The sequence below is a fragment of the Lepisma saccharinum genome, chromosome 15 (assembly GCF_977018435.1).
Source record: "Lepisma saccharinum chromosome 15, izLepSacc3.1, whole genome shotgun sequence".
Lineage (NCBI taxonomy): Eukaryota > Metazoa > Arthropoda > Insecta > Zygentoma > Lepismatidae > Lepisma > Lepisma saccharinum.
The window spans coordinates 56,503,552-56,529,330 of NC_139243.1; the positions used below are offsets into that span (position 1 = coordinate 56,503,552).

At 35.2% G+C, this 25,779-nt stretch overlaps 1 protein-coding gene and 2 pseudogenes across 1 annotated transcript in view; all 3 read left to right on the forward strand.

Moving 5' to 3' along the window:
• Positions 1 to 25,779, forward strand: part of LOC145999714 (uncharacterized) — a 90,293-nt gene that overhangs the window by 13,358 nt on the left and 51,156 nt on the right. The gene's annotated exons all lie outside the window — the stretch shown is intronic.
• Positions 19,540 to 21,277, forward strand: LOC145999723 (NADH-ubiquinone oxidoreductase chain 1 pseudogene; annotated as a pseudogene).
• On the forward strand, positions 23,667 to 24,755 carry LOC145999487 (NADH-ubiquinone oxidoreductase chain 2-like; annotated as a pseudogene).

Consider the following 25,779-nt stretch of genomic DNA (forward strand, 5'->3'; position numbering starts at 1 on the left):
TAGTAACTGTCGCTTGTCAACGAAGAATACCTTCTCCATGGGAAGCACGCATGCTTCCGTAAGGTAATTTTTATGTTTTTATTTTTCAACATTAATAAAGCACCTCCCCTATGGCGTAGTGGTAAAATCATCGACTTGTAATCAAGGTGTCCTGGGTTCAATACCCGGTGGAGGCACATAGTGGTTTGGATCCCATTTTAAACTGTAGGTTCAGTCCTGATTAGCTTACTGTGCCTTAAGTGGATTTAAAACAACGGTAACACTTTACTATACCGGAGACGGATTTCTTCAAATTTACAGGAGAAAGTACTTACGCAAATCATTTTCTGTAGCGTTGTTGATGTTCGGGAATGTAGTTTTGATCCATTTTAATGCGAATGCATGTGTTTTTCTACGAAAATCTATTTCCGACGCGCTATTGCTGCTGCCGCCCTAAATTGAACGAAAGGAGTGCTAATGGAACCTAACAGGCCTAACCTAACCTAGTAGGCATACCTCGTCCCCATGATGGTTCGTGGGGCTATCGTGAATTTTTGGGCTAACGTCAATGGTTTTTGGTGCTACCCGTGGGTGGTTTGTGGGAAATAAGGAACAACAGTAAGTACTCGTTAATGTAAGAAATAGACATTATTTTCGTTAGAAATTCATTATTTCACCTAAAGAAATCTTCCGCAATGCAGAATAGTACGTTAGCAATGTAAAAAATTGCGAAATAAATCATTGATAGGTGTCTCCGGTATAGTAAAGTATTACCAAAACAACAATTCAATCAATCAGCATAAATAACTTTTTTTTTAGAATCAAAGCGTGCTTCTTTAAGAAAGTTTCAAATTTCGTGTGACAATGATTTCCAAAATTCTATGATAATTAGTCTTTCTGCTGGGAGAATTTTAAATCAAAACAGTTGGAACCGTTACCATATTTTGGTTGCCTGACAGTGGAATTATACACTTGCAAGATGAGATGTGATGGGGCATTTCCCCTTATACTATTTAAATTTGTTAAAAAAATTAAGTTCGACGCAGCATGCATAACACCATGTCAAACAACATAAATGTTGTTATCAATGTTTTAAGCAAAACTGTGCACACTCGAGATGAGATACCACATTGTGACATTACATGCTTAGTTTCGAATGCAGAAAGGGCGTTGCTGGTGTAGTCTTGTGCATTCTAGCAAGTTTCATTTTGTGAACATTATGCCTATATGTACAGAAGAATCCATGAGTATTACCATGCAAATTGTACATCACCATGTTCGTGCACTCTATTTGACCCAATAAGAGCTTCAAGAATGAAATGAAAACTCAAAACAAGCTGCTGACAACTTCTGCACCAACATACATGAAAATCCATCGCTTAAAATCACACAGGCTGAAAGAGAAATATTAGTGAAAATAAGTCTTGGACAATTTGCTCGGTAATACTCATGGATCCCACTGTACTGTCTAGATTATAATTTTACCTCATGAAACTAACCTGTTTTATTCTCTCTTCATGTGATGGTTATAACCAAAATCTCATCCGATAATTCAAACCACCTTAACTATAGAACTCACAATTTGTGCACTTCATTTTGATTTATTTATATAAACTGAAATTTTGCATTTGTGCAAATGAAATATGAAACTTGTTTTTAGTAATAACTTCTGCAACCAGACTGAAGCATATAACTTGATTTTACAATTTTGACCAGTATTTCCCCCTCCATCAAAAAATTACTGAAGCAAGTATGGATCCAGTCATTTACATATGTGTGTGTTAAACAAGGGAAGTACTGCATGAATGACAGAGCACCAGACTCAAAATTGTAAATTGAGTAACTGTTACAAGCAAAGAATGTGTAATTACATTGATAATGAACACAAACAATGCATAAGACCACAGTATTTAGATGACAGTGAAATAATTTACAATACACTCAGTTGGCAGGGAGGAAAAATGTTTCTTTGACCAATTGGGGAATCAAGACTTAGTATTAGAGCTTATAGACAACACTACTTAGCCGAAGTTTTGTCAACGTACACAAACGTCATGTGCCTAATATTGGTCATATATTTATATAAAACATGGTGCAACAGCCCATTGAGGGCCCAGGTCTACCACCAACTGTTGGCCTCACTCCCACCTGATCCTACTCAGTACCTTCTCCCGAAGCGGGAGATCTACTCATTACCTTCTCCCTAGGTGGCAGATCATCCAACCAGTTACAGGGTGTCGTGTGGTCAGCACGACAAACCCCCAGTCCTACTCATTTGTAACTCCCCAATTTCCTCACAATGGTGCGTGGCCACCGGTCCCACACATAGGCCGAAATCTCTTGTTGCGTTTTCCCTAGGAGACTCAAACCAGTCTGTCAACCTTGAGCAATTTGAGTAATTCATGATGGCGTCCAATATGGCAGACTATACAGTTAATGACCTATATCTCAGTAACCAATGGTTGTAAAGATAATTTTTTTTATTCTTGATCCTCATTAGATGGACTACGGAAAAGATTCTGTGTAGTTTTTCACTAATGTCAGTAGTTTTACCGTAATTTAAGAAATAATCCTTAAAATATATAATTTTTCTCGCACCTTTTGAGGTTTTTGCCTTGTAACTTTTGAACAAATTAAATGACAGGAAATTGTTTTGAATAAAAGTTGTAGCCCAATTCATAACCTTTACAACAATGTAAGACTTAATGCATTTGATTGAAAATTTGTTCAAAAGTTACAAGGCAAAAACTTCAAAAGGTGCTAGAAAAATTACATATTTTAAGGATTAGTTTTTATATTACGGTAGAAGTACTAACATTAGTGAGAAACTACACACAATCTTTTTTTTAGTGCATCTAATGAGGATCAAAACTACAAAAAGATTTTCTGTTTACAACCATTGGTTACTGAGATATTGGACGCCATCTTGAATTATTCAAATCGCTCAAGGTTGACAGTGTGGCATCAATCAGATCTGCGATGTACATAACATAAGCTTTCAAAATCAGTCAAAACATTTTATTCATACCTCAAGCCAAGCTTTTCCATTTGGCACCCTGGTTGTGTAGGTCCAATCTCAATTAGCCCAAATATGCATAAAGTGTATTTAAAACAAAAAAACTCAAACGAACTCTTGCATACAAGTTTAAGGACAAGTAGTACAGAAAATGCTCTAAGAATGCACACGTGCTTTTCCAATGAACCTTTTGAGAACTGGGCATTCCAGGCATGTACTTTTTAAATATGATGGTGACATGTTCATGATTACCTGCAAATTTCAAACTATTTGCATTCACAAAGCCGATGCTGGGTCAACACATGGGTTTGAATTTGAAATGATCATCCCGGACAGGCTCACTCACTCGGTACATCTAGAAATGTACACTTCGTGCTTCCAACAGGTATCGAACCCAACACACGTTCATTACATTACATCACCACTACGCCATCAGGGAGGCACATCATTCCAATCATTGATATTTGCTTATGGGACATAATGTAAAACTTACATTACGTAGTACTTGACATGGATATTTATTATATAACGGATTTACCATCCAGTGCTTAGCTCATTTTCTGTGGGGAAAGATTGCAACACTGGGCCAACACATGGGTTTGAATTTGAAATGACCATCCCAGACAGGCTCGCTCGGTCAGTTCGACAAGGATGGTGACGTGTGTTGCACGGAGTCTGCTTTGTTTTGGTACCCATAAACAATTGCAACGAGTGTGTGCTGTTTAGTGTTTAGTCCACACTTGTTATCGTAATCTACACCTGCAAAGAAGTTTATTCTTATGTTTGCAATGAAGGGAAGATCATAGTCACAGTAGGTTATTTAAAAGCTGTATAGCAGAAGAACACAAACATTTGAATTTCGAATAAAACGAAGTTTCTTTCTAGCCTACCCCTCCACGTCAGACCTGAGGCCTGCCATCTAGCGTGAGCATTGAGAAACAAGTAGTTCCTTAAAATCTTTGCTAGATGTCACTAGCATCACCAGTGATGTCATGGAGTGACAAAAGCCACAGAATTTAACATTGAGTTAACATTTCTCCTTTAGTGGTTTGTCTATGGGGGTGAGATTGATGTTTATGCTAGTTGCAATTTTTAACAACGGCAACCATTTTTACCTTCAGTTGCTCATGAATACAATCCAATGTTCGCAAGGACAATCTAACTTCAACGTGATTAAAAAAACACAATTGTCGATGGGGGGGACAAGCATCCGAAACTGTTCATTCCCTTTGTTGAATATGTAAGTATCAACTTGTACTTGCAGAAATTAAACAAGCGACTCAGCCACTCGTGCTTTTCGACCCTCAAAAACAATTGTAAGTCTATGCACAAAAGCAGTTCATAATCCCCTTTGTTATGTCAATAAATCACTGTAAATTCACTATGTAAGCAATGTACATACCTCATTCGTAGAGGCATGCATATTTGGTTTTTGACGAAAACATGAAATTTGAAATAACACATTCTAATGTTAATTTTTCATGTTTCTGAAAGGTGTGAGGTGCATTTTCCTACCCCATTTTGTCACGAAATTATGAGAAATGAACTGCAAAATGCGAAATAGACTCTTAAAAATGAAATTAACCGTCTATATACCAACGCAACACTTTCTGAAGTCTGAAGTATCCTGTGAGTTATGCAATTCATGGAAAATTGATTAATTCTGCTGTAAATATTTGAGAAGCAAAAATTGACTCCTTTATGCAGGAATAAACTTAATATTCTGGTAATGATTTAATGTGCTATTAGAAGGGATATGTTTATTTTATGTAATAGTGCAGTTTTTAATCAAATTTGGGATGATATTAACATTTTTTAAACCCAAAATGTATTTTTATATACCACTTTTTCACCACTATAACAGCGAAATTTCATTTTATTTACTGCTTTTGAACCCAAAATTGACTCTGTTTTTTGTACCGAAATGTTGCTTTTTTATTTACCAAAAATATGTGCCTCTACTCATTCGTCATTGACCACACATGGTGAGAGTTCTTGAAGAGTGAAGAACGTTCTAGTGGTTTTTTTATGTTGCAAAAGCACGTTCCTCAAATTCCACTTCTTGCCGTTCCACGTTTGTGTCTTCCTGCACCTTAGGAAACAGCTGCATTGAATGGGACGTCCAAACAACCAATACTTCGGTCGATCTTCTTCTCCTTCGTAACATCAATGCATTCCCACAACGTAAGAATCCGTAACATCAATGCATTTACACGACATAAGAATCTGTAACATCAATGCATTCGCACGACGTAAGAATCCAAACTCTGCGACCGTTCTTTTTGGATATGAATCAAAATTCTTCTTAATACCTTGTTCCAAAAGATGCAACTTCCATTCAACTCGAGACATCAAGGTGTTTAAACAGTTCCTGCATTGCCAAATAGCTCTTCATTAAGAATCCACATGCATGCCGCTTCCAAGAAGTACGACAAATCCAAAAGTCCAAAAACGTCCATAATCGTTTGCCATGAAATCGTAGTATTGGACCACGGTAAAAGCATCGTGCTGTCTTATGCTTGCTTCCTTCCTTCATTGCTCCAGAATGACATTTCAGTAAACACAATACTTCCCTGAGGCATCATGTAAGAAAGGCACTCACTTCAATAATGAATTTTCCTTGTCCATGCTCTTCTGTTCCAAAACCGACGATAAAACTTAAGTCTGAACGACTGATGACGCTGTGAGTCGAAGTACAGTACGTGTGTGTTCTCAAAGGCATGTCCAGTACGAGTTCTCAGCCGAAGTGGGGAATAGGCGATCGTGCAATACATCCCTCTAGTGCCCGTTTTTACAATCAACACTCTTAAACAAAACCATGATGCACTGCATACCGAAATGGGAATGAGGGAAATTGTGGAATATTTTCCGCCATACTAAAACTGATTCCTGTTCAATCATCACTCCACAACTCATCAATAAGCACGTGTGATGTCTTCAACACACCAGCCAAATACAAAAGTCCTAGAAGGGCTTTCATCTCAACCAAATTGGAACATTTTACATCTCTTTCACGAGAGTAATTAGCTTTTGAAACTTCAATATACTTATTTGTGTAATCCACTATCTTCTGCAGTATTGGATCAGTAAACAGACACTGCCACGCTTTCACTGGTGTGTTGGCCTCCTTTGCTTCGCCTCTACATCCTGGAAGGTGAGTGACTATGTTGTGGCGTCTTGTGGGCAATGATTGAGATGGCTCAGTCCTCTTCCACTTGGTCCGATTCTTCCCAATGAAGTAACCTCTCATACATGCACCTCTCTCATCTTCTGACGTAGCATCATCACCACTTCCATCTTCATCGTTAGTGTCACTTTGTTCTGTGTCAGTGACATGCTTTCCATTATCTCTGTTTTCTTCTTCCCCGTCAACTTCACTTTCAATTTCGCTGCCGTCACTTCCTAACTCTTGGCCTTTTTTGTCTTCTGACACCACTTCGTTCAGCATACAACGAATTCGATCTATAGCTTTTGGATCCATCACACCGAAATTAAAACAAAGCATGATGCAACAATGCCACGCTACTGTAACAAACTGAGCGTTGACTATTTGCACAAACGTTAACGGTCACTGCGGGTCACTGTGACCCACACACACCCTTTCCTGCCGACACCTGAAGGCAAACTAAAGATCGTCTGCAGGGGGGTAAAGGAGAACAGAAGGTAGGAAGCTACTACAAGTACCATCCACTTATTGCAGACCCTAACGGAATTGTAAATAAAGAAAACTTAGGTGCGGGTCATGGTGATCATGCAACCTCTCCTGGGTTAAGTGCACTGCGGGCTATGCCCGTCATGAGACCCCAATGTGGACTGTCAAAGGAAAGGAGTTTTCTATACAAATTTTGAGAGGAGTAAGTTCTTCATGAATGACAGTTATTTGCTAGATTCTAGGATGGCACTTATTTTACTCCACTACTTATCATTTAGTTTCCAAGCCAACACTACCCACCTTTCACTGTGCCCTTAGACTAAGGAACAATAAACAATTGTGAAAGGATGCAAGCACCCTTGTGGGCTGTCTATCAGTCAATAAGTAAGGGTGTTTGATAAACTTGCTTCATTGCATTTGAGGTAAGTCATCTGACGAAAGGGACAAATTTGATTTCCATGTTAGTTGATAATTTCATGACAATATCACATTTATTTTTGTATGCACTTGACTATGAAAATGTATCTGTAATGCTGTGTTAACTGTAGCATCAGAATTGGGTAAGAGGTACAGCAGCATGGAATTTAACCTCACAGCCTTTGACTTGACATTGGAGTACTTCACGGGACATGGAAATCTGCTTCCATAGTTTGTACTTTTGATCAGGCATATTTATATTCCTTTGTAGGTTTGCAATTTTGATTTTTATCCTTCTCCTAGGGATTTTTGCACATGATTTTACAGTCACATATGTGCATTTTATAATATAACATTTGAAATATTCACCCTGTAAATTGTAACAATTATGGACTTATGTCATAATTTATTTTAATAAATTTAGAAATTCTATCCGTCACACATTTATTTGTCATTGCTTAAAATGCAAGACATACTCATTCACATTATGTATTAGTTTGCATTACGCACATAGATGGCACACTGATAGCTCTGCCTTCTGCACTATACTAGTGCGATCTGGAATAGGTATAGCCAAATCTGGATATTGGATATTTTTTATCTGTATATCAAATATTCAGATATCGGATATTCTGATATTGAGATATATGAATTGACTGGATTATCCAAATATCCAAAATGTCCAAATATCTTATTGTGTGCATTATCCAGGCAGTTTTACCATTTATCCATTTTAAGGGCTATGCAATACCTTTATTAATCATATACATATGTTACTGTACAGATTTCCTACAAATTGCTCATCAGATCTCTACTATCTAAATTATCTGAATATTTGGATATCCAAATTATCTGTTGCAACCAAAATGGATATTAGATTATTTCAAATATGGATCTCCATTATCTGGTTTGTGTGTCCATCCCTAATCTGGAGGTAGGTCACAATCTTTAAGAAATGTAGAACGATGAGTTAGATATGTTCTTGTCCTCACTCTGAATTAAATACAAGGGTCGTTCAAGGTTGACCGGGATTTTCGTACGTAAAAAATCGATGAATAGCTGGATCATGATGAAACGTGCAGGTGACGTAATGTATTCCTTCGCGAGTAACTAACGCCCGGCATGACGTATTTCGCGCATGCGCAGCAGTTGCAGCGAACATGGCGGCAAGCAGTGTGTCTGTGGCTGTGGAGCAGCGGTGTGTAATCAAATTTCTCGTGAAGGAGAAAGTGAAACCAGCTGAGATTTTCAGACGATTGCAAGCACAGTATGGTGAACAAACGATGTCGCGGACAAGAGTGTACGAATGGTGTGAGCAGTTTCGCGAAGGACGGAAGCTGGTGACAAATGAAGCGCATGGACACATTCGCCCGATTGCAGTCACACCAGTGAATATCGCATGTGTCGAGCAAATGATTCTTGAGAACCGGTGAGTAACAGTGCGGGATATTGCTGCCGAGGTGAATATCAGTGTCGGGAGTGTTGAGACAATCATTCACGACCACTTACGGTTCCGCAAAATCTGTGCAAGGTGGGTTCCCCGCCAGCTGACATTCGATCAGAAGTGGACACGCAGGACGGTCTGTGAACAGCTTCTGAATCGGTTTCGAGCAGAAGGTGATGAATTGTTGCAATCCATCATCACGTGTGATGAAACATGGTTGCACAATTCAACCCCAGAGACCAAAAGATGCAGCATGGAGTGGCGGCATAAAGGTTCCCCGCCCCCCAAGAAAAGCAAAACGCAGCTGTCCGCTGGAAAGATCATGGCAAGTGTCTTCTGGGACATGAAGGGCGTTATCCATGTGGATTTTCTGGACAAAGGGATCACGATCAATGCCCAGTATTACTCCACATTGTTGAGTGGTGCTGTACGAAAGTCCATTCACAAGAAAAGACCTGGGATGTTGTCTGGAAATGTCATTCTTCTCCATGACAATGCCCGCCCTCACACGGCCAATGTGACAACAACAACTCTGCCCAACATGCGCTGGGATGTTCTGCCCCATCCCCCCTACAGTCCGGATTAAGCCCCCAGTGATTATCATTTGGTTGCACCTCATAAAGACCATCTGGGAGGGAAGAAATTCATGACAGACGAAGCACTGTGGAGCGATGTCCTCCAGTGGCTACGAGTACAACCAAGTTCTTTCTACGCCAAAGGAATTCGGGAGCTGCCAGAACGATGGCAACGGTGTCTCGGCGCGCACGGAGAATACTTTGAAAAACTGACATAGTTTGGTGTTTCTTCTGCTACCTATTTCCTCTGCAGAAATAAAAGTCCCGGTCAACCTTGAACGACCCTTGTACATACAACCACCTCTGTGGTTAGTTGCCTAAAGCCGGAGTGACTATCGACAACATTATGCTTTTTCCGAAACCAATTTTGATGGTGTTTACAACTCGATGGTCTGGTATTGTTAAACTTCGCATTTCCATGCCAAGTATTCCATCACTCTTTGTCCAGCCCATGCGCGAGTGTACCTTGACACTTTCATCTGCAAAGCGAAGAACAGAAGCAGGGAGAAGCAACTTGCCAGCTGCCAGCACTACATTTGTTCTCAAATCATTGAATTGGAAAGAGTTGAATGCTGACTTGTTTACTATTTCTCTATCTGAAGACTTTTTCCACGAGAGGCTCAACTTTGTCTAAATATTTCAGGTAACTTAGCTTCATTATTTATATTTTTTTAGGTGTTTTAGGTATTGCGTGAAATTTTATTACTTTGATTGTCTTTAAAAATCGAAAGTTTTGACAAAGAGCAACATCTCAGTTTCTTCGATTCATAGTGTATATGAAGTGACACAAGGGAAAGGAAGTAAATGTCTGTGTCTTGTAATCTATCTTCTTGGTCCCCTGCTTGTGTTCAGGTCATACTTACTATGGTCTAGCATTGACTGAAGGGTAACTTCAATATGTGATTTAGTTTTCATGAACTCCTTCAAAATAGCACCTCTTAATGGCTCCCAGAACCTGGTTATATGAAGAGTGCATGTTTTGCTGAAAGATTGAAATATAAACAAGCATTTTTCTTGGAAAAATGTCACGTACTCAATAAGATTTTACATTTTTTTAAAAAGGGAAAGAATTAATGAATCTTGAAACTTGAAACATTATGCAACAACTTCTGGTTGTTTGTTGTTTTGTCACTCTATTCCCAAACTTGAGTAATGGCATATTAAAAATGCAACACTTGATAAAAACCGATTCTCAAAACATCACTTTAAAATTAGATCTTAGAAGTACAAAAAATAAGTTTCAAACCAGAATTGGCATCCAATAGTGATATGATGAAGCTGAAAGTTTGCTGATGCCGATGTACTCACGGATAACATTTGGAAAGATTCCGATACATAAGACTATTTAATGGAAATGGAATGTTATTTTGAGCATGACAAAAATTAATTTGCTTTAAACACTTATATTTGCATATTACACACATACATATATAATTTCAAAGATTGAACATTAAACCTGCCTCAAAATTAGTTTGGTATTGAGAGCTGAAGGAACACGTGTCACGGTGTTGCCATATCATGCGGTACGGTATGGTACGCACTGCGGCCATCTGATGCTGTGTCGAGGAAAACATATTATGAAAAGGGAACAACAATGATGAAATGTGTTATTGTTTTTTGAGGAAAACGGTATAACAACTATAACAACAACAATGATGAAATGTGTTATTGTTTTCTCTCTTCATCTTTCCTTACAACATGAACGAATTAACGAAACGAGCATTGTTTACAGGTTACCTTTTCAATCCATTCTGAAAATACTGAATATATACACTTGCAATAACCATTTCTTTCCGAAGTCGCTCTTAAAGTCTGCCCATCTTTCAATTAGACAGAACTGAATTGCACAAAGTCTAGTTTAACTTTAATTTATTTTGCATCCATAAAGTTTTTTGTATGAGAATCCCAGAGATTTTATGACTGTCCTTAAAGATGTTTCCCCACCTTGAAAAAGTGGGATGATCTTTTCTTGTATAATAAAAGTAAATATGGCGACGAATAGCATCTTGCTGAAAGGTATCTAAATTTTTCTACTTGAGAGAACAAAATAATCTACTAGTTTTATGTTTGCATCAGGGGGAAATGCCTCATTATTTTCATTTTTTTACTATTTCAAATGTAATATACAAGACAGCCCTGTGAGGATATACAAAACTCTCACCCACGTACACATCAAATTCAATTTCATGATTGGGTTCATTGAGATTATCAAATGTACAACGATTGGGAGGAAAAGATTTTAATTCAGAACTTTCTATATGCTCCGTGTTAATGGTTATTTTATATAATAATTTCTATGATTGTTGTTTTAGAAGCACCAGCAAAATCTACTACTTCCCCTTTTTCATTGGTTACCACCAACTCTATGTGGTCTATACGATTTTCAGATACTGGAAAATAGATAGGTGAGGAGGGTGTGTAGATGATAGGTTCCATGAACTCAGAATTTGATTTGAAAGTTGCTATGATTCCAGTTTGTTTGTGACTACCTATGTTGCCATCAGAATTGGTAATCATTCCTTCTGCCACATTACAATGAATATTCAAAGTCTCTATGGCCAAGAATTTAGGAATATTGCCACCTATGTGTTTGATGGCAGGCTCAAGTTTTGTGTTATTCTCAAAACCTAGTAGGTTGCCAAGTGTACCTAGATCAACTGTTTCAGTTGCAGAAACTAATTCTACTCTGTGTGTAACAGAATGTTGTGATAGTAACACACCTCTAGGCAGATGAGCTTGTAATGTTGATAGATTAAACTGACTAGGAATAATAATATTTTTTTTTCATTTCCTACTGCAACCCTATTATTGTGTTCTGTGATATTAGGAATAAGATACATACTGTAGAAAGCATGTAGAGCTATAGATTTAGGATAGATAATATCATTGTGTAAGCTAAGTTTCAATACTGAGGTCTCATTAATGAGATGGAATACTCCCATGATGCTTTGATGCCACAATGCTTTCTGCTAATCTTCAATTGTTGGGTTATTTGTATGAGATAGGAAGGCCAGCATAGAAACATATAGGTGGCCACAATTTACATCCTCAAAGCCCTGAATACGCTTATCACTATAATAAAGATTAGAAGTATTAAGATAACTAAGCCTGATAGTGGTATTCCACCAAAGGAATCAAAAGCAAAAGCTATGTTAGGTTGTTTGTAATAACAAATCCAGTGAGTGCCTTGATTTTTGAAACTATCCAAATTGACTACTCCACACACTATTTTATATGGTCCCCTTGATAGGTAGAGAATCTGACATGTAAACACCTCTGAAGTATTTCATTTTCATTAATTAAATCATATTTTCAATATCATAGTTGGATAATGTTCTATTTTTGTATATTTTCTCAAAGCATTAATACCCTTGCCTTTCTTCTCCATTGCCAGTTTATGACGTTTTTGTTCTTCTAGTTCAGCTTTGTTCTTCTTAGCATAAATTACTGTTTTTGCTATAGCTGCACTATCTCCTGCTAGACTCCCCAGAGCCCCCAGAGCTGCTAAAATAGCTGGAATACTGAATATGACACCACCAGTGTGTTTCTTTTTTCTGGAACTCTGCAATCTTTTCAACCAGGGACGTCGTTAGCGGGTGGTGGCATGCGGCGGCACTGGCCCCGGGAAACTGTTCTGTATTTGCTGGAAATTTTATTTTGTTTGATAACGAATATTGCAAAATAATTCTTCAGTAAATTTTGCTTGCAGTTTGAAACACTTCTTCAATTTTCAGTAGCACGAACCCCAAGCAAGGCATTTCTTTCTTATTTCCCTGTTTCTTGCTTGTTGAACACAAACAGATGTATTGGGAGGGGATGCAGTTAATGGTTTTGTGGTCCGCTCCGGTCAGGGAAGTCTGAGACCTATTGAAAATGCACTTTTCCTCCCTGCTGCACACCAGATCCAGGATCCCCCCAAAACCTGCACTTTCTCTTCATCTGTCTCCATTTTTCGGCACGGGAGTGAATTACATAACGGTTCTTCTCACATGCACTCAACCCTCCTGCTAATGACCTGCCCTGAAAGGAGGGAAAGGCCACTTTATGAAAATTTGGAGAAACATCGAAGCTGTCGGTTCATCTATTAATTTGGTGGACCGTTCATATCTGTTAGTTTGAAGTAGGATTTGTTGTCCGAACGGTGGTAAGCTTCTGTAAACGCGAGAAGATAGCATCACGAAGTGTTTGTAATCTCGTTTTCCTACATCGCAAGTAAAATGTCGAATGAGAAGCTGCCAGATTGTCCTCCTCTGGAAACAATGGATCAAGATCGACAAATCCACCAAATATTCAACATATTGGCATTCGAAAAGAGTCTGACTACCACACAAGATCCTGGGTTCGACTCCCAGGGTGTTTGATCTCATGTATAAAGAAGAATAAACCACGTTTGAATTAAGGAAGGAAACTAGGTATGTAGCAATTATTTTTACAGCAGTCTGCATGCTCTATAAGTGTCATGTTACAAAATTTGTATATCATTCTGACTTTCTGTGATTTTTCTTCATTTAGCCTCCACCTGCAAATGCGGAAGCTGCTGCTGCTTAGGTGGCAAGTTTGGCTAGAAATACAAATATAATTAATCCCTAGTCATACAGCGAATAATACTTATAATATAATCATGCGTTATGGAGAAACAAATAACTTATCAAGCATTTTCTCTTTCTATTTGTTGTGCAGTGGTTAACAAGGTGCATTACGATGCCAGGGGTCCTGGGTTCGAATCCCATACTGGGCATGTGTGTTCATTATGATGGTCCAGAAAAGCGAAGTAAAATAAACCAAATCAATCATTTATATATTTCTACATTATGCCGCTTTTCTACCTCTTGGGTTAAATGCGACGATGAGGATGAATGATGAGCCGAAGGAATGGCAATGGGACAGACATGATACAACCATACCAGTCAAATGTCCGAACCTTGGACCTCTGGTTTCGTAGCGTGTTATACTCTTAGGAAGAAAAACTGTAAAAGTGGGGTGAAAAGATGCAGAGTTGTACGATGCATAAAAAGCCATGTTTAGTTCTTCTAAAACCTTCCAATTATCGAGTTTGTCCACCTTATGGACACTAAGGCTAATCGGGGATTCGAACCACTATCTGCCTCCACCAGGTATCGAACCCGGGACCCCTTGATTGAAAGGCAGTGACGCTAGCACTGCGCCATCAAGAAGGCCGATAAAAACTTACAATTAGTCAAGGCTTGCCAAGAGTTATTTCATTCGGTTGCGCGTGGTCATCACATCGAGTCCCATAGTTTCGAGAGCAGAATTTGCTTCCATATCGCTTTCAAGTACTTCCCAAATTGTCCTCACGATGTTGGAACAGCACAGAAATTTTGGAACTAATACAAGCAGGCACATACACAGGGAAGGGGCTTGGGGGCTGCAGTCCTTTCCCGAAATCCTACAAATATCTGATTTTAATAATGTGTAGTAGTAATTAAATTTACTTCATTAACAGGATTAAACATCTTGTATATGGTAAGTTGCAATATACCAAGAAATTCATCTTCAGTGCATTTACTCCTCCCCCAACCTTTTCGTCTTTAGATGGCGGCTGCTGATAAGGAATAATCCCCTTCCAAAATCATATTCTGGCTACCCGCCTGACCACCAGCGATCGAACCTTGAACCTTTCGATTGATTGATTAATTGAACTGGTGTTTTAGGTCCACTTTATGCACAGTAAGGCTAATCGGGACTGGACATACAGTTTAAAGTGAGATCCGAACAACTTTGTGCCTCCATCGGGAATCAAACCCGGGCAGGTTGTTGAACATGCCGAACCAAAGACAAGAGCATAATGATTTGAGCGTGTGGGGACTTTGTTTTATCCAGTGCCATCATATATTCAGTTTTCCACACACAAATAAGATTAATTTTAAGAAATTAGACATGTGCATATAATTTCTTATCATCATCATTTTGCAAGTGAACAATCAGATGCCATAGAAGACTCGGCCCCGCGCTTGAACTAAGAGATATCGGATTTGATTCAGGTATAAACTATATACATGAGATATCTAGCTCTAACTCTTTACACACAGATTTCATATTTGCACTGTTGCCAATACTTGTAAACCTGGTTCCAGCACAACAGAAAAGAGTTTTATCTACTTCTCAATTTTTTTCCAGTAAATTTACAAATCTAAAGACTAATAACATTGTTCTTGGTCTATAAGCCATTAAGCTAATGAGTTCATTCTGCATTTATTTTCCCGAATAATGGCTGTGTATTTCACGAGAGTATATCCGTAGACTGTTGGGGTCTACAGAAGAAAATGATGTTCCTTTCCAATTGATTGATTGATTGAGTTGGTGTTTTAAGTCCACTTTATACACAGTAAGGCTAATCGGGACTGGTATCAAACCCGGAACCCCTTGATTACAAGGCGACGGTGCTTCCATGCACCACCGAGGAGGCCCTTGATCCTTTTCTTTCCAAGACTATATATATATATATATACACACACACACACACACACACACACACACACATGCATATATAATGTATGTATACAGCATAGACCTATATGGTGTATAAATAGTTTGTTAATTCATAATAGTTTGATAGAAAAAATCTTACGTTTGGACCCCCCCCCAAACTGATCAACCTAGCTACATTCCTGTTTTCAACTGAGGTGTACTAAGTGTTAATTTCATTCCATGACCTCTACTCAATCAAGATTTTTTCTTCTGTTATTTTTTAGTGAGGAGATTGTCTAAGGGTCCTAGAGATTTTAGATCTGAATAAGGTACTTGGTCTACAATACCTTTAGGTTTCATCATAATGGCTATTTATATATATATTTTTAGGATTATAGTCCCCACCCCATTTTTTTGTTTTTTATTCATGACAATGGTCGTACCTAATGCTGCTATATTTTCACCTAATGAAGCATCTCTGCTGATCAGTCTTCCAAATACTGCTTGCTCCAATTTTTGATCAGCCTCATGACGAGCACCAGGATCAGTGTGAGTATTGTAGGCAGTGGCATGGTCTTTACAAGTAGAGTATTAATAATTTTAATTAAGTATCCTATGCCTTTACTGTCATTTACACTAAAATTGGCTAGTTTAGTACTAATCATATTTACAATGCCTATTTTTTGGTTACAGAAATTATTATTGCCAGCATTTTCTTCGCCTGCTATGACCAACAATCTATCTATGAGTTTTCTCACATCATCCACCCACACAAACTCTTTGGGTAGAGTATTGTAGTGTTTAATGCCACTACCAGTTTTAAGTTGGTTCCATATAGGTTTAATCATATTTTTGTATTTGTCGCCACTGCTAGATTTAACTCTATTCTGACTAGCATCATTGTTTTGGTATAGTGCATCAGACAGTATTATAATTTCTGTGTAACTCTGGTAATCTTCATCTGTATAATCTCTAGGATGTTTCTTGGTGATGAGTTCCCACAGAGCCAGGATATCTAGACCAGTTATTTGCTCCACCCAAATTGACTTTTACATCATCCCCTTGAAATGTAACTCTAGATTTTCCAATTTTCCAAACTATCATTGGGCTCCATGGTTCGATATAATCCAAATACTTCATCTTTGTCAAATTTCACAGTACTCAGGTAATCTCTTGCCAAGGGACCTAACTCAATTTTTTCTGAATCTCCTATGGCCTTAGTATGTGGTTGTTGGAGTACTAGAGAAGTATGAATACTAGATAATGGTGTAGAAGTAGGTGGTTGTTGGAGTACTAGAGAAGTATGAATACTAGATAATGGTGTAGGAGGAAAATCTGCATAATTTCTAGCAGCAAGAGGCACTAGCTGATTTATGAGATTCTTATTTTGTTCTGTGACACCCTTAATTTATCTACCAAGATCACTGATAGCATCAATAATTGGTTGATCTTGATGTTTGTGTTGTTCATAGTATCCTCTATTCTCAGATTTCCAGCCTTTAAATATTTTAGCCAGATAGTCACGTAAATTCAAATTGTCTTCAATTTTATGTTTTGTCATTTTTGTTTATAGGTTATATATAACGTCACAATGTATTTTATAATGACTCAACATTTATAAAATTGTTAATTTTGTTTCTATATTTTTTATTGTTTGGTTTTTGAGTCATATCAATTGTAGCAAATACAAAACCATCTTTCTTCCAGCAGGAAGAGCAGAATTTTAAAACTTGACTGTAGTTTAAATCACCCCCTACATAGTCATTATATACATGTTTAAGATTAGTGTGGCCCTGACGAAACAGACAAACTAGATTTGTATTATCATGAAGTAACTGTTTGGAAATCTTAGAATAAGTCTGAACCAGATAAAAACAGTCTATTCCCCTGTGACGACCCTGAGTAAAAAAATACGTACTTCATTTTGATTTTCTAAAATTACATCATCAAAGATTACAACTGAGCTTTCATAACAATTGTCAAGTGGTTTTATTTCTGATTTATAGGTAGCTATGCCCAGTCCTTCATACAGTTTTGATAAGCTGCTGGTATTTGGGTTATTTCAAACTTTTTGAGAAAACATGCAAGTGTCTGTTCTTCCAGTCTAACCAATTGGGGGTAAGCAAAAAATTATCTACAAGTAGTGTATTTTTTCCACAACCAGATGGACCTACAGTGAGGCATTTAAGATGGTCAGGGAGCAGCTCACCATTTTTCTTTCTAGTTTCTAGTAAATCAGGCAAACGTCTTACCACATTCCATGTAGTTGTCATAGAATTATTTGGTCTGTGGTAATCCAACATTTTTCTGGAAGTCTCAGCCATTTTACTTATAACTTTTTGTTTTTTCTACGTAATACTTTCTCAATAAGATATGTATTTGGGTATTCAGTTTTGCTAAGTTCTTCTTCATAAAATCTTCCTTTTAATATTTCATTGCAATTGTCTTTTATTATATATGTATGCCTGTTCGCTGGTAAGACTTCAACCACAGTGAACAACGCTGTACTTCAATTTTTAGTAAAACCCTTTTCAAAATGGTGTTTCAATTTGCTAACTCTTACACGATCTCCTACTTTGTACTTGGGTTTCTTGGTTGTGTGTTGATATTTAGGATAGTAAACAGTGGAAATCAATTGTAATTCGTCAGATTTTGTTACTTTAGCAGGCTTCATATGTATGGTTCTATGTATAGAGTTATTGTAATTATGAACAAGATCAGATAAAATTGTTATCCACCTGTAGTTACCCTGCAAACTAAACTGTTTCCACATATGATTTTTTAGTGTCCTGTTGAATCTCTCAACTATGCTAGCTTTCAAATTACTGTATGTAAAATAATGTCTAATATAATGTCGGACCATTAATTTGGTGAATGTGGAATTGTAAAATTCTTTTCCTCTGTCTGTCTGTAGGTGATGAGGTATTCTGACTTGTTCAAAAATAGACTTAGAAGCCTCAGCGACACAAGCTCCTGTTTTAGATTTCAGAGGAACAGCCCAAGCATATTTACTAAAAGTGCCTATTACAGTTAACAAATACTTAAAACCATGATTTATCTTATTCAGAATATTCAAATTTCCTGTGTTCATTTCAATCAAATCAGCCTGCCATAGATCATCAATTCCTTTTGTTACCACAGATAGTAATTTGTAGTTACGACGAGCTGGTCTGTGTAGTTCATTAACTATATCTTGTCTAGACAGTTAGTTAGATAAGAGAAGATTACATAAAAGTATTATCGTCAGGATACAATTGCTTGATTTCAAATAGTAATTGGTGACCAGTTTCAACATCAAAAACAGACAATTGTTTATCTTCATGTATTTTATGTTTATTGGTAGTATTATCCCAAGATGCTATTGGTATTTGAAGTGCTCTGAACTCACCATCTTTTCTTTGTATAGTGAAAAGTGGCACCTCAAATTGTTTTGCCTTTTTCAAATATGCAAACATCAGAAATTGAATAGTACCATTGAAGAAAAATTCATGAGCCCGTGAGTAAAGTTATATTTTGAAAATATTGCCAGCCTTAACATATGTCCAGTGCCCTCTAGTATTTGGAATACTGTGAATTCTGACAATCTCAGCAGAGAAAAACTGACTAGATTCTACTTCATCCAATCTGCTCAACAATGGTTGATTCTTCAGGGAGGATTAAATTTTAATTGAATATTCTGTTTTCTCGAAGGATGAGGAGCTAGTAGAATTAATTTTAAGGTAAAAGTGTTATATTTTTCTGTTAAAATTGCTACTTGTAATAAAATGTTATTCGACTTACCTTATATCTAGTTATTAGGGAATTATATTTAATATAGCTTTACATTTTAATATTTTTTATATTAATATATACTATAATATTAATGTTTAGTTATGACTAGGGGGATGTGCTTCTGGTTAATATGTTGGTTATAACTTTATAATAAACTATTATATTTATTGGTTTGGAGATTGCTAACTTTTGTAATTTTGTTATAATTTATTTGAAATTTTATTAAAAATTTAGTTTGGTTTTACTTTCTTACTTAATTATATGTTTTAATTGGCTTTATTTTGAAATTATGATTCTATTAGTATATTTATTTAATTAATTAAAGGAATTAGGCAAAATTTATTCTCGCCTGTTTATCAAAAACATCTTTTCATGATTTTTATATGAAGTATAACCTGCCCAATGACGCTTGTTTAATGGCCGCGGTATTTTGACCGTGCGAAGGTAGCATAATCATTAGTCTTTTAATTGGGGGCTAGAATGAATGGTTGGACGAGGAATAGACTGTCTTTAGTTAATTAATGTATAATTTTACTTTAAAGTGAAAAGGCTTTATTTTTTTAAGGGGACGATAAGACCCTATAGATCTTTATATTATTTTAATGATGTTTTGATTAGCAGTATAACTATATATATTATTTAATAATATTTCGTTGGGGTGATGGGAAGATAATAATTAGCTCTTTTTTATTTAATATTCAATAATTTTTGTTATTTGGGATCCATTTTTAGTGATTTAAAGAATAAGTTACCTTAGGGATAACAGCGTAATCTTTCTTGAGAGATCTTATCGACAGGAGGGGTTGCGACCTCGATGTTGGATTAAGATATCATTTGGGTGTAGCATTTCAAATTTGATGGTCTGTTCGACCTTTAATTTCTTACATGATCTGAGTTCAAACCGGCGTGAGCCAGGTTGGTTTCTATCTCTTAATATTAAGAGTGTTTTAGTACGAAAGGACCAAATACTTATATATGTAATATTGATTAATAATAATTACTATTATGGCAGAGAAGTGCATTGAATTTAGAATTCAATAATGAAGATAGATTTCTTTTTATAGTGGATGATATTAGATTTATTTATTGGAATTATTTCTTTTATTATTTTAGTTGTGTGTGTTTTAATTAGAGTTGCTTTTTTTACTTTATTTGAGCGTAGGGTGTTAGGCTATATTCAAATTCGTAGGGGACCTAATCGGGTTGGTATTTGTGGTATTTTTCAGCCTTTTGCTGATGCAGTTAAATTATTTACTAAGGAGCAAACATTACCTACTTTAAGAAATTATTACCCATATTATATATCTCCAGTTTTTAGTTTATTCTTATCTTTGGTTGTTTGGGTTGTTTTTCCGTATCATACCTTATTATTTAATTTTTATTTGGGGGTGTTTTTCTTTTTATGTTGTATAAGAATAGGAGTATATAGCGTAATATCTGCTGGGTGATCATCTAATTCTAATTATGCATTACTTGGTGGGCTTCGAGCCGTTGCCCAAACTATTTCTTATGAGGTTAGATTAGTATTAATCTTATTATCTTTTATTTTTTTAATTGGTGGTTATAATTTACTTTTATTTAATGTCTTTCAGGATTATTTATGGTTTATTTTTATTGCCATACCATTAGCGCTAGCCTGGCCTAGTTCTTGTTTAGCTGAAACTAATCGAACTCCTTTTGATTTTGCTGAGGGGGAGTCTGAACTTGTTTCTGGATTTAATATTGAGTATAGTGCTGGTGGGTTTGCTTTAATTTTTATATCTGAATATGCTAGTATTTTATTTATAAGTGTTTTATTTAGAATTTTATTATTGGGGGGATATCATTTTTGTTATCTTTTTTATTTAAGGGTTATTTTTTTAGGCTTTATTTATATTTGAATTCGAGGTACACTACCACGATTTCGTTATGATAAACTTATGTATTTAGCTTGAAGGAGTTTTCTTCCGGTTTCTTTGAATTATTTTTTTTTTTTGTTGGTTTTAGGGGCTTGATTGTATCAATTTATATTTAGTTGCATAATAATTAGAATGTAAAGACTTCTAGAATATTTACATTCTATTTCATGTTTTCAAGACATACACTTAAAATTTCAGTCAAGAAGTCATTTTTTTAAAATTTTATCTCATAATAGTAGGGTTGCTGGGGATATGATGAAGTATATAAAATATATAATTGTTAATATTTGTCCAGTAGTAATATATGGAGTTTCTACGGGCCGGGCCCCAATTCAGGTTAATAAAATAAAGGTTGCAAATATTAATCAAAATAATACTTGATTTAAGGGGTAAAATTGTAGGCCACGAAAATTTCTTTTATGGTGTATTGGTATAATAAATAAAATTATAATAGATAATACTAGTGCTACTACTCCCCCAAGCTTATTTGGAATTGATCGTAGAATGGCATATGCAAATAGAAAGTATCATTCTGGCTGAATATGTACAGGGGTTACTAGCGGATTTGCGGGGGTAAAATTTTCAGGATCTCCTAGGGTTGTTGGAAATATTAATGAGAGTTGTATTAATATTAAAATTATAAGTATAAAGCCTAATATATCTTTTATGGAGAAGTATGGATGGAATGGAATTTTATCCATGTTGCTATTGATAGATAGTGGATTATTAGATCCGGTTTGATGCAAAAAAAGTAAATGAACGATGGATATTGCTATTAAAGTAAATGGTAATAAGAAATGGAAGGCAAAAAATCGAGTTAGTGTGGCACTATCTACTGCAAATCAGCAAAAGGTACGATTATTAACATCTCCTATAATAAAAATTAATATTTCATATATTTAATAAGTCCAACACTGTACTAATAATCTATAACAAACTAATTCATATGTACTAATCATATAACCAACCACAATAAAATTTCTTTTCATATATAAACAATTTATAAACAAAGTTCAAATAGTAATAAAATTTCTATCAAAATATATCGAATTGCACGACTAACTACTCAATGTAAATGAATATTCTAACTAACAGAAATATTTTGATACTATTCAAACTAGGCACACCTTCCGGTACGCCTACTATGTTACGACTTATCTCACCTATATAAATGAGAGCGACGGGCGATGTGTGCATGCCCTAGAGCTAATAAACCAAAATGTTTTTCTAAAACAAAATTACAATTAAATCCAATTTCAAACATAATTACAACACATTATCCAAATCAACATAATGTAACCCATCTCCACCCACTAATAAGCTGCACCTTGACCTGAAATATATTCCAATAGAAAAAAAAACATATATATTTAAATATTCAAACTACGGCGGTATACAAACTGATATTTTACAATAATAGGTCAAATAAAACGCGGAATATCGATTACGGGACAGGTTCCTCTAAATAGAATAAAGCACCGCCAAATTCTTTGAGTTTCAAGATCATAACTAATACTACTCAAACCAAATTCACAATGATAATAATAGGGTATCTAATCCTAGTTTAATATATCACCTTTATAGAATTAATAAAAATAAAGAACAAATTATATTAAAGATTTCACCCAATAAATAAAACATAAACAACCAAAAATCAATTATTACTACAATTAAGTCAACAATCCTCCACTTATGTCCCCACGTCTAACCGCGGCAGCTGGCACGAATTTAGCCGGACAAAACAAATATTAAAATTCAAAATTCTGTAATCTAATTTACATTAAAATTAAACAAACCCACACACTGCGAACTAAATCAAAATATACCGTTTCAACCCATAAAAAATTGACGGAAGTTTTTCCTCTCTTTAATAAATACATATGTAAAATTTAACTAGGGAGATTCAAGCTAGAATAAAACTTTAATTTAAAAACATAAAGAGAGGTTCCTTATTATTACATATTATGTATTATATTAAATTAAATTATAATTAGAAACTATCTCACGAAAATTTCCTCCTCTTTATATTTTTACTCACTTTCCCGTACTATATAGAACACAATTTTTTTCCCTCAAAATTGTGTTCTATATAGATATATTAACTTCTTTTTTCTCTAGACTCAATAAGTGTTAAAATGACATGTTAATTAAGTCAATTACTTTAAGTTAGACTACAAAAACTTAAAAAAAATTAGATAAAATTAAAATCAATTCTGAAGTATTTTATATTATTTAATAAATAGGTTCTATTTATTGATCATAACAATAAAAATCTAATAAATAATATTATTAGCCCACTATTATAATTTAATTATAAATAAGATGTCTGAAAAAGAATTACCATGATAGGGTAAAGTATACATGAAACTTAACATGTTCTTATTAAATTCATTTTTTATAAAAAATGAATTTTTATAACTGAAAGAATTAAACTTTCTCCAATGGTATCAAACCCCATAGTGCATCATACACCAAAATATAATAAAAAGGTAAGCTAATTAAGCTAGAGGGCTCATACCCCACATATGAAGGTTTATAATTAATCCTTCCCTTTTTAATGCTCACAACCCCCAAAAAAATAATATTCCTATTGACCCTCACAATAGGAACCCTCCTTTCTATTTCTTCCACCTCATGATATGGAGCCTGGATAGGCTTAGAAATTAATTTAATATCTTTTATTCCATTAATTTCTACACCAAATAATCAACGAAATACAGAAGCATCACTTAAATACTTTCTAATCCAAGCATTAGCATCATCAATAATTTTGGCCGCAGCATTAATTATAATTAATGCTGTAAATTTCAATATACAAACCCAACTTCTAATTATAGCTTTATTAATAAAAATAGGAGCTGCTCCATTTCACATTTGAATACCAGAAGTTATAGAAGGAATAACATGAATTAACTGTTTAGTAATAACAACTATTCAAAAAATTGCTCCATCAACATTACTTAGATATGTAATTGACAATTTAAGTATAATTCTAATTTTAACAATTAGAACATCAGCAATTATTGGGGCAATTGGAGGGTTAAACCAAACCTCATTACGAAAAATTATAGCCTTTTCATCAATTAACCACATATCATGGATTATCCTAAGAATAGCATCAGAAGATAACACCTGATTAACATACTTACTACTATACATCCTTATAACCACCTCTACCATTATGCTTTTTTCAATAAACAAAACATACTATATCCATCAATTGTTTATATTGAAACTTCCCCCCATCAAAAAGATGTCTTTATTTATATCAATATTATCTCTTGGTGGACTACCACCCCTACTAGGGTTTTTACCAAAATGACTAGTTATTATTCAAACAACCAACCTTAAACAATTAATTATAATTATAATTCTAATTAGTATATCACTATTAACCCTATACTATTACTTACGAACCTCACTTACATCAATTTTAATAAATTATAAAACTAATATATGAAATATTACTAACAACAAACCGTTAAATTTAAAAGAACAAGTATTATCGGTAATTACAATTTTTCTTGCAGTCTGTGGACTGCCTATAATTCAACCAATTTATGTATCTTTATAAAATCTTTATAAGGTCTTAAGTTAATTTTAAACTAATGACCTTCAAAGTCATAAATAAAGGGCATTCTTTTAGGCCTTAATACATATAGTGTATCACCCTGAAATTGCAGTTCAAAATTATTATTCTTAACTATAAAGCCAAAATTTAATGAGAGAGCTTAAAACTCATAAATAAATTTACAGTTTATCACCTATAAAACTTCAGTCATCTCATTCTTGCAACGATGATTATTTTCTACTAACCATAAAGATATTGGTACAATATATTTAATTTTCGGGGTATGATCAGGAATAGTTGGAACATCATTAAGAATCTTAATCTGTATAGAATTAGGCCAACCAGGAAGTTTAATTGGAGATGATCAAATCTACAATGTAATTGTAACTGCACACGCATTTATTATATTTTTTTTCATAGTAATACCCATTATAATTGGTGGATTTGGAAACTGATTAGTACCTTTGATAATTGGAGCCCCAGACATAGCCTTCCCACGATTAAATAATATAAGATTTTGATTACTACCCCCATCATTAACTCTACTATTATCAGGAAGAATTGTAGAAAGTGGTGCAGGAACTGGTTGAACAGTGTATCCTCCCCTATCTGCAGGAATTGCACATGCTGGAGCCTCTGTTGATTTATCAATTTTTTCATTACATTTAGCAGGAGTATCCTCTATTCTAGGGGCAGTAAACTTTATTACAACAGTAATTAATATACGAACTATAGGAATATCCATAGAACGAGTACCATTATTTGTATGATCAGTAGTAATTACTGCAGTTCTACTGTTATTATCACTACCAGTTCTAGCAGGAGCAATTACCATATTATTAACAGATCGAAACTTAAATACCTCATTTTTTGATCCATCTGGTGGTGGAGATCCAATCTTATATCAACATCTATTCTGATTTTTTTGACACCCAGAAGTATATATCCTAATTCTACCAGGGTTTGGAATAATTTCACATATTGTAACTCAAGAAAGAGGTAAAAAAGAAACATTTGGAGTTCTAGG